Genomic DNA, 12,063 nt, shown 5'->3' with positions numbered 1-12,063 from the left:
TACTAGAAGAAAAAGTCATTTATGTATATGTTCATATTTAGAAGAAAAGGCAGGAGAGGAAAAAGGAAAATAAGAAGAGAAAGTGTTTAATATAATTAGTTAGAAAATAATAGAATTGGTTAAACTAGTTTATTTTTAGTAAGTACTACTTTATTTTATTTATAGTAAGTTCTTAATATATATAGTTGAACTAGTTGATTTAATAAACTACTTTATTTTACTATAGAAGTAGTTTATTTTTAGTAAGTATTACTTTATTTATTTATAGTAAGTGCTTAGTAGTTGAACTAGTTGATTTAATTAATAAAACTACTTTATTTTACTATATATAGAAGTAGTTCCCGCATCGTCGTCGACGATGCCTATCCCGCACCAGCGTCGTCGACTCGGCAGTGGAAGCCTGCTTGATCAGGGCCATGTCCGGGACTGGGCTACGCCGGGCTGGTATTGGGAGGTGCTACCTTCCGAGGGGCGTAGGTTGGTGAGGAGCCAGCCCGTTGTTGACCCGATCCTTGTTTGGTGGCGGTCGCGTGGGCCAGTGACGGTGCCGAGGCTTCCGGACACCACGGAGGTGGTACATCACCGTGTCAGCGGGGAGGACGAGCACGTCCATCGCTACATGGTTGCGTTGGAGGGCAGGTTCGACAATACCTGGCAAGTTCTTCAAGGATCTCACTGGAGCTATGATCCTGTGATGGTTCCTTATCTTTGGGTGTCCACCGCCCGCGACGATACCCGTCGGGCGCTACGGTTCTAGCTGCATTAGCGATGCTATATGTATGATAGTATTCGAGAAGTATTAGTGATAATATTCGACGATGTACGGACACAAGAGATGATGTACTTTTTCTTATAATTGAATGCATGCTAATTTGAATACTACTTTATTTTACAATTTGGTTTTGCTTATTGAATGCTCATATTGGAAAAGTACTCCTACTTTGAATGCTAAAATTGGAGAGCACTATGCAGAAATCTAGGAGCCCCCTCCATCATCCACGCCGTCGTGGGGGTAGCTTCTCCTTCATTTCCGTGTGCTAGACAATTTGGTGTAATAATGCACTCAGGAATGAAAGAAGGAGCTACCATCACCGATAGTCAACCCGTGATTAATAATAATGATCTAATTTAGGTTTTTTAGTACATATATTTATTTGTACAAGTTTAATATTTGAATTATGAACATAGGCCGGAAATGTCGTACTCGCACGACGAAAACCGCCCGGGGGAGTGCGACTGGTGCCACGACGACCGAGGTATGTGCGACAGGTTCCTTGAGCTGGACGAAGATCGGCGCTTCAGCATTAAGCTCGAGGAGACCTTCGATGTTAAAACGGTACGCAACGACGACAATAGTTTTTTTTCGTAATTAAGCATGACTTCAACTATTTTAACGTGTATTTTTCATCTTTTCCAATTCGACTAGATTATCCCATGCTATGCAAGATGCTATGTCTTGGAGAGGATGGGTTTTGAAGACCATGAAAGTATGGAAACCAAAAAAAACACCTAAGGACCCATCATGGTGTGGATTTTGAAGTAAAGTTGTACAATGCTGAGAGTGTAACTCATTTTGGTTGCAAAAATTGGGAAACACTTTGCAAGATGTATGGTTTTGATGAGGGTATGCTTGTCACCATGGATCTTGGTGATCCTACAATTGAGCAAGACAATATGGACATTTGGATCCTTGTTGATACACTTCCAATTCTTCCCCCATGTGAGCTTCTCAAACATAGTTATTAAGTAATTTATATTGTTTATTTCAAAATAGTTGACAGCTTATTTCCATTGACAGCTTATTTTCATTCTTCAAAGAATGTGCGGAAGATGGTAGACAAAACCCACTACACCGATGGCTCCGAATTAACTTATAAGGACAAAAATCATCTGATCGCATTTTGTACTAATCTTGAGAATTACAATATCTACAATCGAACACCTCAACATTATGGTCAATACGTGTCACTAGTGCACGTGTTGAACTACGATAACTACCATGGAGATACCCTGGTAAGATTTTTTACTATTATGACATCAGTGAATCTTTTTGCATACTTCTAAAACTAGTACATCATTGCTAACTACGAAGTTATTACTATGTTTTTCTACAGATAATCACATGGCAATGTGAACTAGATTATTGACTCTATTGCAAGTGGGAGACTGAAGGAAATATGCCCTAGAGGCAATAATAAAGTTATTATTTATTTCCTCATATCATGATAAATGTTTATTATTCATGCTAGAATTGTATTAACCAAAAACATAATGCATGTGTGAATACACAGACATACATAGTGTCACTAGTATGCCTCTACTTGACTAGCTCATTGATCAAAGATGGTTGTGTTTCCTAGCCATAGACATGAGTTATCATTTGATTAACGGGATCACATCATTAGGAGAATCATGTGATTGACTTGACCCATTCCGTTAGCTTAGCACTTGAACGTTTAGTATGTTGTTATTGCTTTCTTCATGACTTTTACATGTTCCTATGACTATGAGATTATGCAACTCCCGTTTATCGGAGGAACACTTTGTGTGCTACCAAACGTCACAACGTAACTGGGTGATTATAAAGGAGCTCTACAGGTGTCTCCGAAGGTACTTGTTGAGTTGGCGTATTTCGAGATTAGGATTTGTCACTCTGATTGTCGGAGAGGTATCTCTGGCCCTCTCAGCAATGCACATCACTATAAGCCTTGCAAGCAATGTGACTAATGAGTTAGTTGCAGGATGATGCATTACGCAACGAGTAAAGAGACTTGCCGGTAACGAGATTGAGCTAGGTATTGAGATACCGACGATCAAATCTCGGGCAAGTAACATACCGATGACAAAGGGAACAACATATGTTGTTATGCGGTTTGACCGATAAAGGTTATGTGGTAGCCAATATGAGTATCCAGGTTCCGTTATTGGTTATTGACCGGAGATGTGTCTCGGTCATGTCTACATAGTTCTCGAACCCATAGGGTCCGCACGCTTAACATTCGGTGACGATTTATCTTATGAGTTATGTGTTTTGATGTACCGAAGGTAGTTCGGAGTCCCATATGAGATCGGGGACATGACGAGTAGTATCGAAATGGTCGAGACGTAACGATCGATATATTGGACGACTATATTCGGACATCGGAAAGGTTCCATGTGATTCGGGTATTTTTCGGAATACCGGAGAGTTACGGGAATTCGTGTTGGGCCATAATGGGCCATACGGGAAAGGAGAGAAAGGCCTCAAAGGGTGGCCACACCCCCTCCCCATGGAATGGTCCGAATTGGACTAGGGAGGGGCACTACTGGGAAAAGGGCTATAGATGAAATTGACACTAATGGCGCACCAGAGAAGTGGTGCACCACTACTATATACTACTGGCGCACCAGATACAAGGTGCGCCACTAGTAACAATTTTTTTTCATTTTTCCAAACATACTAATGGCGCATCCAGGCAAAGTGCGCCATTACTAGTTCTAACTAGTAATGGCGCACATCTGGCAATTTATTCCTTCATTTTCCTTTGTGTTCATAACTTTTTTGTTCATCTAACTGGATATTGTTTCATTTCTTAATTTCTTTTTCAGTTGACTTTATCGTGGCTCTCTTGTGATAGATCTATGAAAAAAATGATCTATAGGACATAGAGCCGCAAAGCTAATGTTGAGATGTGTTGGATGGTTGACAATGAAGGCTTTGCGTGACAACGTCGGACACAATCAGTATGCGAAAGAAGAGAATGAGGATACATTCTATTTAATTGTATACTTTCTCTTTTTGGATCTTGCATTTGTAGTTGCAATTTTGAGTGTGATACCAAATATTAGTCACGAAAATCGGAATGTAATATGGTTGTGCATGTGTATCAAATGATATGTGATCTCCTTTCATCTTTGAACTCTAATTGTGCGTTGGTACTTGTAATTTGGGTTGTATGACACAAATTTTGGGCAACACACTAAGGTATTTTTAAAAAAAATTGTATTACAATGAGTCACATTCTCATACTTTTGGTTTTATTCAGGAAGTAAATACGCAAAAGGGACCAAGTACTAGGAAAATAACCATGCTGATTCTGGGTATTATTTTTAGGAAATATATAGAGCACAATGGTACCCCTGGCCAACCGATATAGTTGCACAACCTGATACCTAATCATATCACACCATATTCTACTTTCTAAATTTTATAATAGAAATGGCAAATCGCATTTTATTACACCCATTTTTCCTAGGAGTTGGGTACCCACAGATGTGACATAAGGCCTACTCACTAACCTTTTCAAATTTTCTTATAATAGGTATCAGTTACCTGTATTAGATTCACATGGTGTCGTATACCTAATGTATGATACCCATACTGTGATGTGCCCAACGACCATACTCAAAGTCTCTTAATAATAATGCATAGACACACTAGTACACAGTCTTTTGAATTTCCTAAACCAATATGAATTTACTGCATTTTTGTATGGTTTATTTTTCATGGGTATCTCATACCCAACAATGAAGTGTAGTAGAGAAAATACCATCTAATTGTGGATTTTACTTTTACGTTCATCTGGGTATATCTGGTACCCATGACTGAACTATATATACAGTGAGAACAAATTGGTGAACCATAGAGTATTATACGCCATCATTACACTACATTGCATTACTATTTACTTTTTCCTTATGTGCACCAATCCATAATTGACATACCTAGAATTTGTTGTCTACAAATTTAAAAGGCATATAACAACGATCTTACTATGACATGCCTAAGTTCATATAGTCAACTTAGAATCCACCAATTTTTGTGAGTATGTAGTGCACGCACGATGCATACCTACATGGTTGTTATATAATAGGTATCAGATACCTGCAACTTTATATAATTATCGTCAAGAGATACCTACCCAATGACCATGCAAATCATGCAACAGTTCCTACCCACATGGTGCAACCTATGGGCATATAATACTTCCACCTATGGTGATCTGTAGTTATTCACCTAACGTAATTATGTAAAGCTAGGTACTCACTGTATATATAGTTCAGTCCAAAAGTTACGATACTGTACAGGAGCAGACACATGGTTCCTTTATTAGAATTATGATACTGATCTTTATGATTCCCTACTCTTGTTTTTTTTTTTGCATTGGAATGGCTCCGCGACCAACAAGATTTGTACTATCTGTGTATGATACTTAGATCGAACAGACACAAAGTGCTTGCTAAATGAGTTGGATAGTTCTAGTAGCATGTCGAACGGACATCGTACTAGAAATGCATAGGTATACCAGAACTATTTTTGCATATACCCTAGAGAAATAACCACTAATCTAATTAAAGAATATATTATATTTCTTGCAGAAATAGTAGATTTTATATGGTATTGGGCATAAATTAATGTCGAAATAAATTTATTTTACAAATTTAAATTTCCTAGCAAATATATAATTGATGTGGTATAAATTGATTTATTGCGGAGCAATTAATCATGCACAGTCAAAACAGAACATATAAAAACGGTACATACTCCAACCCTGGGCATTGCATACCTAAGGAAGACACACTATTCCCCTTAATAGTAACAGTGCAACAAAGATCTTTATGATTACACACTCATTTCGATTTCACACTCATTTCATTTTTGCATAACACTACACAAAGGTCGTGTTAGTCGAGTGTCGTCCCTTTGCCAATTGTTTCGAATTTAATACCTAGGCAGCAAGAACTCCGTGAACGTCCGTTTTGCCTGAGTATCTTCCTTTTTCCTAGTGTTTTGCAATAGGCGTGACACTGGGAAAAATCTATAATCTCGGTAGTGCTTGTCTAATATTCCATCAATTAAATTTTTTTCCTAATCATTTTCTCTACTCTATAATCCAACGTACATAAGTGTGCTAGTACTAGAAGGAATAGAATTACACACTCGTATTTCAATATACCCTGAAGATGTAACCACTAATACAATTAAAGATCATCTTATATGATATACCCACGTTAAAAGAATGAATAACATTCAAAGAAGAATGGTTTTCTAAAAGAAATTCGTACTGATAAAATAACTTTATATTTTAATTTGCGCCTATCGTTGGTACATACCCACACACAACTAGACTAATAAATGAACAGAAAATATTTTTTATTATAGGTATATACCCACCAAACCCAGACTAATAAAATAGATAACATTCAACAATTGATGATTTTTTACAGAATTCGTAGTGACAAAATACCTTTATATTTTAACTTGCTCCTAGAATGCATGTCAGTACGTATGGAAAATCCTTTCGGTTTGAAACGTTCAGATAACATACATTAATTAGATGCACACCTTTAAAAGGTATTTGATTGAGCAGTTATATACCCTTCCCATAAAGGACACGCCATGCAAAAAAAATTGGAAGGTACAATGGAAAATTATTTCGGTTTAATTTGTTCAAACGATGGCCCATTGATGACATACCCATCTTTGGAAGGTATTTCATTGCTATGGTATACCCATTCCATAATGGCTACGCCATGCAATTTTTTTGGAAGGTATTCAATTGGCAGACATCAATTACTTTCGGAAAGTTCGTACGGGGTATGCATCACGAACACACATATGGAAACTTATTTTCTTCACGCTGAGATATAACGCGAAATATAAACCTATTTCTTAACGGGTCAGACCCAATAACTCATCTATAAATAATAATAAAAATAGTACGATTCGATCTAACGGCATCTAGGCAAGGTGCCTAGGCACCTAGGTGTCCCAAACTACCGTCCTATATATATATATATATATATATATATATATATATACATATATATATTTTTTTCAAAACTACTAATGACGCACGGCTGTATGGTGCGTCATTAGTATGTTGTGTTACTAATGGCGCATGGCTGTGTGGTGCGCCATTAGTAACCTGGGACCAGCTAGATATTTTGGACAGCCACACCTACACACACTCACTTTCCCCACTTCATTCCCTCCACCTCCTTCTCCAAGCTTGCCGGCTGCCTCCTCCTCCTCACCTCATTTGCACCATAGATTCATCAAAATTAAGTGGTGAAATTACATTTTTTGATAGGTAAGTAAGGGGAAAGCTATCTTCATGTTGTAGATATACTTTTTTTCTCCCTAGCTCGCTCCAACAACGTGCACATGCATTTTTTGTGGCCTAGCTAGATCTATGTATGTTTGTGGTGTTGCATATGTTTGTGGTGTTGCATATATGTTTGTGTTTGCAGGTACCGGTATTTGAAATGCGATAGTTGCCAATATTTTGCCGGAATGTTGATTCATTTCCATTTCGGCGAGAATTTTGGCACTATGCATTCTTTTTGGTCCTATTTTTAGGGAAAGTCATGCCAAAAAATTTCTTGGTTCTAAAATATCGTTTTGCTCTACCCCGCAGGCGACCATGGTCCGCACGATGACCGAAGGCATCGTGAATAGGGTTTTGAGCTCCGTGAAGGCCGAGATGCTTCAAAAGAACGAGACGGAGATAAGATGTCCATGTCGAAGATGCAAGCTAGAGAGCCTTATTGCGGACCCGGATTCCGGGCAGGTGCGGGACCACCTGCTCTTGTGTGGTTTCATGGATGGTTATCGGTGGCAAGGTGATGAAGATGACTATGAAGTAGTCCATGGGGGCCGGGCAAGAAATGAGGAAGGGCAGCAAGACAACCACCTCGGCGAGGGCGGGCGAGAAGACGAAGAATCTCCAGGACATGATCACGACGGTGATGCTATACACAGTCATCATGTAGAAGATGCCGGACATGATGATGAGGAAGATCAAGACGAAGGGCATGATCATGAAGATGAAGATGCCGGAGCAGACGACGATGGAGGCTAGGTGCAGGACCCTCATATTCAAGAGCTGCTTCTCAAGCAGACAGATAACACAAGAGCTGCCGCCCGAGAAAAGCCAAGCTGGATCAACTGGAGATAGACGCGGTTACTCCATTGTATGAAGGATGCAGGCCCGAGGATACCCGCCTGAAAGTAACGCTCATGGCTCTGGAGATGAAGGTAAAACACAAAATGACCGACGCATGCTTTGACGAGAACATGTCATTCTGGCACGAACGTCTTCCCAAGGGGAACAAGTGCCCGACCAGTTTCGTGGAGGCGAAGAAAATCGTGTGTCCTCTGGATTTACCGCACGTGAAATACCATGTGTGCATGAACAATTGCATCATTTATCGGGACGAGCACGTGGAGTCTGCCATATGTCCGGTGTGCGGCGTCACTCGATACAAGAAGAGGAATAAAGCTCCTCGAAAATAGGTGTGGTACTTTCCGATCACTCCTCGTCTGCAGCGGTATTTCGCGGACCCTAAGGTAGCAAAGCACCTGCATTGGCGCACGGATAGGGAGCAGGAGAAGCGGGAAGATGACGAAAATGATCCGGAGATAAATAAAAAAGACAAGATGCTGAGTCACCCTAATGATGCGAGCCAGTGGCAAGCGTTGAACTTTGAAGACCCAGAATTTGGGAAGGATCCAAGGAACATTGTGCTGGGCGCGAGCACCGATGGAGTCAATCCGTTTGGCAGCCAGAGAAGCACACATAGCACCTGGCCTGTGTTTGTGTGGATGTACAACCTTCCCCCCTGGTTGTGCATGAAGAGGAAGTACATTCACATAAGTATGCTAATTGAAGGGCCGAAACAACCAGGGAACGACATCAATCTGATCTGGGGCTGCTAAAAGAGGAGCTAGACACGCTGTGGAAAACGCCAGCCAATATGTGGGACGCCGCAGAGAAAGAATATTTCCCTATGAGAGCCGCACTGCTCACGACGGTGCATGACTATCTTGGTTACGGATATCTCGCGGGGCAGGTGGTCCATAGATTTTCTGGATGCGTAAGGTGCATGGATGACACAACATATCGCCAGCTAGATAGAGATCTCGGGTCTTCAAAAACCATGTTCATGGGACATCGAAGGTGGCTTCACGACGATGACCCGTGGAGGAAACGCAAGGATCAGTTCGATGGTGAAACCGAACCCCGAAGGCGCCAGCGTACGAGGAGCGGCGAGGAAATAGACGAGCTGTTGAAAATTGGAAAGATTGCCCACTGCCGGGAAAGAAGCAAAAGGCGCCAGAGCCGGGAAAGAAGCGAAAGGCGCCAGAGCCGCTTCTGAAGGTACGGAAAACGAGGTCTGTTTTCTGGGACTTGCCGTACTGGAAGATCCACCGTGTGCCTCACAGCCTTGATGCCATGCATATCACGAAGAACGTGTGCGAGAGTCTACTTGGTACCCTGCTCAACATGCCAGAGAGGACCAAAGATGGGCCGAAAGCAAGGGCAGACTTGAAATCAATGGGCATCAGGCAGGAGCTTCACGCTAATGATGATGATGATGATGATGATGATGATGATGATGATGATGAGGCGAAGCAGGACACAGAAAGTCGTTGCAAAGGCAAAAAGGCCAAGAAGACCGGAAATGACTACCCTCCCGCGTGCTTCACTCTAAGTCAGGAGGAGATCGAGCAGTTTTTCACCTGCCTCGTAGGAGTAAAACTTCCTTACGGTTACGCGGGGAAGATAAGCAGATACCTAGACCCAGCGAAGCAGAAGTTCAGCGGGATGAAGTCTCATGACTATCACGTGCTGATGACGCAGATACTTCCAGTTGCAATCCGTGGGATCATGGACGCGCACGTCCGTGAAATGCTATTTGGCCTATGCAACTTTTTTGACGTCATCTCTCGGAAGTCGGTTGGCGTGAGGCAACTCAGAAGGCTACAGGAAGAGATCGTGGTGATACTATGTGAGCTTGAGATGTACTTCCCGCCCGCATTCTTCGACGTTATGGTGCATCTGCTGGTCCATATCGTGGAGGATATCATCCAACTCGGGCTGACGTTCCTGCACAGCATGATGTCGTTCGGAAGGATGAATGGTGTCATCAAAGGATACGTTCGCAACATGTCACGCCCAGAGGGAAGTATAGCCAGGGGCTTTCTGACCGAAGAGTGCATCTCCTACTACACAAATTATCTAGGCATCGAGAACCCTGTTGGTCTGCCAGTCAACAGGCACCTCGGCAGGCTCGCTGGATGGGGTCACCGTGAGGGTCGCCGCGAAATGCATGTTGACTTCGAGGGTCGACTCGCCGACTTTGAAAGAGCAAACCTAGTCGCGCTACAACACATAGACGTGGTCGATCCTTGGGTGGTAGAGCACAAAACCTTTATTGAGAAGACGTACAATGACCGAGGCCAACAGAGGACGGACGGAGATATAATCAAAGAGCACAACTCATGTTTCACGCGTTGGTTCAAGCAGAAGCTTCTGTCGTACCCTTTACATGAGGATTCTTCCGCGGAAGAACAACTCATATTCGCCTTGTCACAGGGTGCCGAGCACAACCTGATGACCTATGAGGCGTATGATATCAACGGCTACACATTCTTCACCGAGGATAAGGACATGAAGAGCGATGCTTATCAGAACTCCGGGGTAACGATGGAATCCTACACCGGTAACGACAAGGACAGATACTATGGAAGGATCAAGGAGATCTGGGAGCTAAGCTACGCTGGAGAGAAGGTCCCGATGTTCCATGTCAGATGGGCCAAGAGCGTCCTAAAAGAAGACCGGTATTTCACCACCATGGTTATACCCGAAGCCAAATCCAAGACCGCGGGTGCAAACGTCACCGCAAAAAATGAGCCATGGGTACTGGCTTCCCAAGTGGACCAATGCTTCTTCATTACTGACCCGCCAAAGCCCAGTCGTGTTGTCGTGAGGAGAGGCAAAAGGAAGATCATCAGAATGGATGAAGTAGCCAATGAGAAAGACTTCGACAAGTACGGCGACCCGAAGATCGAACATGACGACGATGATGAAGTAGCAGCATACACCACAAGAATAAGCAGGACCACCCTACCTAAAGGACGTCCGTTCCACAGAAGAACTCCATTTGCAAAAAAGAAGGGCATGAAGATTGTGGACAAATAGCTAGCTAAGATCGATTGTATTTAAATCGTAGTCTTCATTTCTCGGGCACTTTTTGATATCAAGAATATTTTTAAATTTCATGGGCACTTTTTGAATTCATGAATATATTTTTACATTTGATGATATTTTTTCATATTCAATATGAAAAATATTGAATATTCATGAGGACACTCGATCTCGATCCCCCTCCCTCTTGATAGCTATCCCCCTCGCTAGATCCTCCTCGCCGCCGAGCACCCCCCGCACCCTCCCCCGCTCCACCGCCGCCGACGACCCCTCGCACCCTCCCTCGCTCCACCGCCGCCGCCGACACCCCGCACCCTCCCCCACTTTTTGATGATATTTTCAAATAACAAATTTGATGATATTTTCAAATAACAAATTTGATGATATTTTCAATTAAAAAAATTGATGATATTTTCAAAAAAAATTGATGATATCTTCTGTTCTAGTCCTCATGAAAATAACAAATTTGATAAAAAACAAATTATTAGATGCAACAAGAAATAATGAAAAAAAGTTACTGATGGCGCACCAGAGGAGGGTGTGCCATTGCTATCAGAAGAAAAAAAGTTACTAATGGCGCACCAGAGGAGGGTGCGCCATTGCTATCAGAAAAAAAACTACTAATGGCGCACCAGTGGGTGGTGCGCCATTGCTATAGTGTCTAGGTGGATACCCCTTCGTCCGATCCCCCCTTCCCTCTCCCTCGCCAGATCCATCTCCCTCCATCCACCTCGCCGCTCCCTCCCTCATCCCTCCCTCCACCACGCCGCCGCCGCCGCTGTCCCGACCCACTGCACCGCAGCCGCCCTCCGTCGTCTCCGCTCCCCCAAGCTCGTCGTCTCCGCCCTCCGTCATCTCCGCTCCGGCCACCACCAAATCTCTCTCGTCGGAGCTACCCCTCGACGGTGGCTAGCCTCGTCGGACGCGCTCCTCGACGGCGGCGCGAGCCTCCCCGCGCAGCCTGGTTAGTCTCTCTCCCTCCCTCCCTCTCTCCCCCGCTCATCCCCATGCCCCCACGGGGCGGTGACCTAGGGTTAGGAGAAGGAGCTCGCCGCTGCCGCCCCGTCGTGCCGCCGCTGCTGCTTCTTGT

Source organism: Triticum aestivum, chromosome 4A, assembly GCF_018294505.1.
Source record: "Triticum aestivum cultivar Chinese Spring chromosome 4A, IWGSC CS RefSeq v2.1, whole genome shotgun sequence".
In the NCBI taxonomy this organism is placed as follows: Eukaryota; Viridiplantae; Streptophyta; class Magnoliopsida; order Poales; family Poaceae; genus Triticum; species Triticum aestivum.
Note: the sequence above shows the minus strand (reverse complement) of the source record.